The following is a 7588-nucleotide window of genomic DNA, read 5'->3' as shown; positions in this document are numbered from 1 at the left end:
ACACCTCATTTCACCCAGGGCAGTTCTCTGCTGTGTTTGCTCTCTCAGGAAATCCTATACGACATCGAGCTTGCTGGCTGACACACTCACGTAACATAAGGATAAGATTCGATAACATGCATCTTTCTTTGCAAACTAACTGACTACCTAAATATAACAAGTGCCCAACGCAAATCAAAAGTTCCACGACCTGAAAACTCAGACATCGAATTCTGAATCTGGATACAGTTTTTGTAAGAGACAGAGAGCTGTATTTTGTGATCCGTGACCTTCTTGTTTGAACTCCGTTCTGTCTTTTGATTTTTGTGGCCATCTTGAAGTACCTAAATCAATCCGACTCCCAACTGTAATGAAAATGAACAACACACCAAGCTGACAGAAAAATTCTAGAAATCTCAAAAGCCCCTTTTGGTTTAATTTTTAGTACCCGGTTACATACAGTATGTGGCAAAGGGTAAGACTGAATATAATTTTTTTGGTGCACGTCTGATTTTCTTTGGTATTTATGAATATTTTTCTGTAGAAGAAATAGGTGAAAATAGTTCACCACCATATGATTTGTTTTATCCCTAGGCATTGCCTGAGGTTACTGGAACATCCCTGGTTTTCAGTATCGAAAAGTGAAATGCACAACAATGAAAATTTTATTAAAATGTATGTTAACCCATTACTGTATGTTCATTTTCAATTCTTTATAAGAAATCATGATGTATCATTTTGTGTGTGTCATTCTTTTAAAAAAAGGGATGAGTCAAGTAAAGGAGCAAATTTAATGGGGGAATTTTATGGGAAACATTATACAAATGGCAGTGTGTGTGATTCCCATTATTAAAATAATTTGTCATTGTATGAAAAAAAGGTATAAATTTCAAGAAAGAGTCTTCTTTAGTTATCTGCCCTTTTTTAATGACGGTGGCTTTTGTGCAGTAAAGACAGACACGTTCTCAGGCAAAGCCCATTTCAGGCCAGAATTTCTGAAAGCCCTATTAATGTTTCATGCTAATCAAGGAGAGTGGGAAATAGAGCTGACAGGTGCTTTCTACTCTGCTTATTCCTGTCTTCCTGCATTAGACATTACTAGCTAAAAAAGGGCCAATGGGGTTCTTTTCCAATGCATATAGTAAGAAGGGCAAAAATAAAATGAGGCTTGGCTTAAGTTTCCTGTTGTTCTCCATCTTGGATGAGCTGATAACATTCTTGGTCATATGAGTGCATTGATTATTAATAAATCTGTTTTACTCTAAACTGTAAACCTCCAAAGGGATCTGCAGTTTGGACCCAGCATTCCAGTACGGTGAGCCATGCTATTTGCGAACCCATAAAAGTTCCATCTGGACTTTACATGTTAAAATACTGTATCTATAAGTACTTTGAGCTTTTTGCCTATATCTGGTATCTTTAATGGAAATATCATAGGTGGATGGGGTAAATTCAAACGCCATCATGTCATCTAAGGACATAAATTAGATGGGAAAAATTGTACTTTTTCCCTTCTTCTCTAAAATGCTTGCATATAACTGCACTTGTGAAAGCTCAGTGCCAGAATGTATACATTCCATCACAACTGGTCCAAGAGATTCATATATATATATATATATATATATATATATATATATGTGTGTGTGTGTGTGTGTGTGTATATATATATATATATATACACGTGTATATATATATATATGTACATATACATATATATATGTATATATATACGTATATATATGTATATATATACGTATATATATATGTATATATATAATTTAAATGTGATTGGATCAGTTAATTTGTGTATAAGCTCTATTATTAAATAAAATCATATTACCTTACTTGCTCTTATAAGAAAACTTTCATTTATCCTATGCTTTACCATATGCTTAAAAATGATATCTTAGCATGACTGACTTTTTCACATCTTTTATTCATAGAAAAACTTCTTTTCTTAAAGTGCATTTAGACATGCCAAGGACTATTACCTTCAACTTTAGCTACAGAGAACCAGCCATTTTCTGACACCTGGTGACTATCTTAGGAAGGTGGAAGGTGACTTATGGTACCTCTGGGATGGAATAAAATATTACTGTGCAAAGTTTTCAACTACCAAGGGTGAGGTCACAAAAATATGCTGATGGAAGAACAAAGTATAGTTATCCATATTTGAGAGATATAGAAATAGTTATTCCCCCTCCTTGAAGATAGAAACTCTTTCATGGTGAGTTGCCCAAGAAAAATTAGAAAGACACTAATTTTAGAAAGTGGCATAAAGGTCTATAACAAGTACATAAATAAAACCAGAGAAATTATTTTAGGTTACGGAGCTTATCAGCAAACCAAAACAGGATTCTTTTTAAAACTTTCTTGTCCTCTAGAGGGAAGTACTCTCTGGCCTTGTCTACATACCAACGATACAGCAGAATATAGAAATGAACTTGTGTAAAGCAGAGTAATGAAAGTCAGCCCTCTATTCTCCTCAGCTTCATCAGATAATAGGTCTTGACTGGATTTTGCACAGTTAATCTGGACTTGAAGGAAACAATTTCATATAAAAATCTTGAAATTCCGGAATTAAAAGAAGTATATCTTGATGCAACAGTGTTGTCACTTAAATGAGTTTGTGAAGGCAATTGTTATTAACGTTGGGGAGATGAACACTTTAAGATCTGATGAAAGCCATAGACTCCTTCTTGAACAACTCAAAGACACTAAAAATTTTGTATACAGTAAAAGACGCCACTTAGCCTGTGTGGCTCCAGGAGCTACAGGTGTTAACCTCTCCATTTTCATCCACCTGGTTAGCATTGAGAACATAATTTGGCCCAAACTCACCTTGGGTAGCAGCTTTTTCTTTCCTTTTTTTCCCTCGGACTAAAGGCAAACAAGACTTTAAGCAGCATGGTTCTCCATCCCTTTCTCTTTGATCATACCTGGTCACTTGATCATAATTTATCCTCCTAAAGATGGCAGTCAAAGGAGTTGTTTCTTCCCAAAGAAGAGGACCCTCACATAAAGCACACTAGTTCATGAAGGGTAATACAAAGAAGACCGGATATTTGAAATGCATTTGTTTCTAAAATGGAAACATGCCTCTGGTCCATGGAAACATGGAACTCTGGTCCACTTTTTTACTAGAACCATGTAGAAGTTCATCTCCTGAGGTTGCTATAAGGGGATTTTTCCTTGGCTAGGCCCTAAATGGTGGAAGAGGCCACTACACGAAGTTGCTTTGGATGATGGGCTCACCAATATCAAAAATAAGTTTTATCAGTTTCCTTCAAGATCATTACAGTAATAAAAGAAGAGAAATATAAAGAGACGTTTGGCTACTGATATTTTCCTACAAAACTGACCTTTTATTTTTCTACTGAGTCACACTGACTGGGTCTAGAATGCTACAATATCGCCACTTCTCTTGAAACTGTTGGTTTCATTTCCAAATTGATGTCCCTGTCCTTGCTCAGTTCAGTGCCCATCACATAGCAGATACCCAACAAAAATCAGTGAATCAGTGAGTGAATGAATGAAAAGTAATTCTACAACTCAAAAGGCCATCAGGGGATAATGGAAATTTGTCCACTGAGGCAACAAAATAAAAATACCTAAATTGATCTCCAAAAGTTATCATAGACAAATACCCACTTCCTTTAGGCAGGTATAAAATTTGCAAAACATTTAAACATCACTTACATTCTCTCTTCCTCCTTCTATTCTCCTTTCCTCCTTCAATATATTTCTTAGAGTTTCCAAATGTTCCATTCGTACTCCATCAGAAGTTGACAGTTAATGAAATGCACATATATATATATATATATATATATACATATATACACACACACATATATCTGACACAGCTTTGCTGGCAATGGGTACTAACCAAATGATTTTGAAATCCTAACCCCATAACACTTGAATTATAAAGATAAATATGACTCTTTCTAAATAGTTTCTAGAAATGTCCAGCAAAACTAACTTTTTTGTTTTATCACACGTAACTGAATACATAATTCTTATTCATTAATTTATATATATAATATGCATTCTCATATATAATATAATCTACATTAAAACATTTTATAATTCTAAAACAGTTGTCCCTTGACCCAAATATGTAACTGCAATCAGCCTTTACAAATTGAGATTGCAATTAATAAGCAGCATTAATCAGCAATATCTGACCTGATTTTCCTCTTCCATTCTGGACTATCTTCAGTTCTGTCTCTATTGTTTTCTCTTCATGGAGGACAGAAGCCATCCTACAATATACTGGCTTCCCCATTCAAATACGGCGTATAAGTTCTGTCTTTTTTCTATTCCTGGAGATCTAGAAGTGTCACATTACCCTGACTTTGTAGCAAATGATTTTTTTTTAAAGACAGGTGTAAAATAAATAGTTTTAAAAATGACATGGACTTTAATTAGAGTAAGATATTTGGCAGCTAATTGCAAAATGGCTCCTGGTGCAGGAAGATAGTCAAGTCTCCATTGGACAAGGCTTATCAATATTTCTAAGGTTAAAAATTTGAGTTCTCTGTCGTTTCTTGGCAAATGTGAAACAAGTGCATTCCCTCTGACAGTCTATATTTTAAAGCTCTATTGTGTGAAAGGTGGGGAGGAAAGAGAGTTAATTTTAGTGGTTTCACCCCTATCACATACCTGTCAATTGTTAGAAAAGAAAAGCCATCTGCAGAGCATTACTGTCATTTCTAAACCAGCTAAACACAGTCTCCTAGCAGCCACAGAGTCCCCTGATAAGGACAAATAGATACATAAAGACAAGCATTAAGATTGCAATGTCACACCCCAGAAGCTATTTCCATGTAGTTTCCCAATATGGGAGAAAAATACCTCAATCTGGTTGTCAGGTACATATCAGAGACTATAAATGCATTCTGGGCGACTCTAGGCAAATCCAGAAGCAATGACAAGCACATCTGTGATAAAGAATCAGTTCCCAGCAAGTATAAGATCCACCTCTTCACAGTACGGGCCACCTCTAAGTGAACCGCACGGTGACAGGCCCTTCTCTCCCCCCTCCCCCAGAATGCCTGCAATGCACAGACTGCCTTGCCCAAGGCCTCAGGCCACTTGACCAAGGGAAGGGTTCTACCAGCCCTCACTGGCTCTCTACCTAAACAAACCTACGTAGCATGTTCTTCTGAGGCAGAATTGCAATCAACCTGAAGGTGATTTAGGTACTGGATTAGGAGCAGATTCTAAGATGGGTTCCCAGTTGGGTTAGTTGGGTTTAACATCCCACAGTCCCTTCTCTCACTCACGGCTTAAGAACCCACGTCTATGGGTGGGAGGAATGCAGAGCTGAACTGACACAAGAAGATCCGTGCCCCTTTTCATGTTCGATTCTAGTGGTCAAATTCACGTTCAACTCTAGTGGTCAAATTCATACAGCCAATGTGTTAGCTCTTACTGACCAGGTCATCAGGATATTTGGTAGTCATAGTTGAAAGGAGATCAGGGTAATACAATAGAAAATGCAGTAACCAATGCATTAGAAAGAAGGTAAACCTGGAGAGTAATCTTAAGATGTCTATTTAAGGCACTCAAATCTGTGAAACTGTTTAAGTAACTGTAATAAATCATTAATGAGTGAGCAGTTAAATACTGTTTAATCATTAATTAACCGTGTATTAACAGCAGAAAATATTAGTAATTCATTCTTAATGCACCTAATGAAAACTACAATATAAAATGCTTGTGGATTCATGTAATTAATTAACTATTTAACTTATTTTCTAATTAAGTTTTAATATAGTTGTGATTAAGTTATCAGAATTTTGCTTCTATTAACTACCTAAATAACATGGCGGCTTACATGATTTCCAACCTAACTTTGCTGTCTTCATGTTTTGTTTACTATTAAAGTGCTATTATATACAAATGTAAGTTTATTTAAATGGTAAAATATTCCCAAGATGCAATCTGATGCAGCTTTCATATAACCCATTCATTTTTATACATGCATAAAAACATTTTATTTTTCATTTCCAAGTAACTAAAAAGATCTTTAATCTAGAAATGGCTTTGATTTGATTGAAGACAACTGTAGAATTTTTAGATGAGCAGTTTTTCTAAAATAATTGTCATATAAATGTTATTCCCCCTGGAATATAAAAGATACTTGAAGGGATTCTGCATGTTTCAACTAAGGCTTTCAGCTAATATTTTGCTTTATCTGTATCTGAAAAGTGGCTAGCACAACCATTTTGTATTGTAATGGAACAATATATAAAAATGGAGATACAAAGTTTAATTTTTATACATTTGACCTCAGACGTATTGATTAAAAAATTTCATTCTGAAAAATTAAATCTCATCCTATCTAGCATCGTGATAAAATTCTTTCAAGGAGTTTATTTGAGTTCATTAGAAAGTGATTGAGGATAAATAATATATTATTGCATAAACTAAGGGAGGAAGAATAAATTGTGGGTTTAATATTATTTTCTTCATGTAGTTAATATTATAACAATGATTCTTAATAATTATATTCGTGCAAAACAAAACATATTAAGTTGGCTATATGTCAGAAGTGTGAGACAATAGACTATCTACTATAGAGCCATAGACCCAAGTATACATTTTAGTAAAATATATTAGTATCCTTAATCAAATGTTTAGAGTAAATAAATATTTTAGTTGGCCATCTGAACAGTGAAAATGTTTGCAGTCTGTACTCTTGTCTTTGGGGGCCTGAAGTCAGTTATAAATGGGGAAAAAATAAGAATGGAAGCAAATGTGAGATACTGGAGGTTAAACGTTGGGTATTTAAAGGTATTGAAGGTGAAGGACTATATTTACAGAGACATCAGTTCCCATCACAAGAGATGGCCCTGTGGCCTTTGTCACACTTGTCAGTCAATCCCTACCATTGTCCAATCAAGTGGTAAGCAGGGGGGCATAGACCAAAGGGTAAAACATTGAGCAAATGAATTCGTTTACCCTAACAAGACTGCACTGGGCTTAATGACTACCAAGTGTATGACAAAAAAACTTTCATAAAGATAATCCCATTGTTGGCATGTGTGAGAAGTAAGTGACATGCAAGAACGTTGGTTAAAGCCTCACTTCACTTTGCTCCAAGTCTCCATGTCTCTCCTTCGATTGGGTCAGTGAGCTTATTTTTCACAGCATGTCAAAAATTTATCCCTCTTTGAAATTAAGCTTTGTAGGGGCACCTGGGTGACTCAGTCGGTTGAGCATTAGACTTCAGCTCAGGTCATGATCTCGTGGTTTGTGAGTTCGAGCCCCGTGTGGGGCTATGTGCTGACAGCTCAGAGCCTGGAGCCTGCTTCTGACTCTGTGTCTCCCTCTCTCTCTGTCCGTCCCCCACTGGCATGTTCTCTCTCTCTCTCTCTCTCTCTCTCAATCTTTTTCAAAAATAATAAACATTAAAAATTTTTAAAGAAATTAAGCTTTGTATATGTACAAGCATCAATTAATTGACTTTAATAAAAGCTATTTTGAGGAAAATGTGACAAAGTCAGGAAACACTTATAATATTTGAACTGTCTCATTGTGGGGAGAAGGAGAACACCTTATTATGGCAAAAATAAAGCTGTTTCTTGGGAAGCTAAATTAC

The sequence above is a fragment of the Panthera onca genome, chromosome A1 (genome assembly GCF_046562875.1).
Source record: "Panthera onca isolate mPanOnc1 chromosome A1, mPanOnc1 haplotype 2, whole genome shotgun sequence".
Classification (NCBI taxonomy): domain Eukaryota; kingdom Metazoa; phylum Chordata; class Mammalia; order Carnivora; family Felidae; genus Panthera; species Panthera onca.
The sequence above is the reverse complement of the archived record's forward strand: the minus strand, read 5'-3'. Positions refer to the sequence as shown.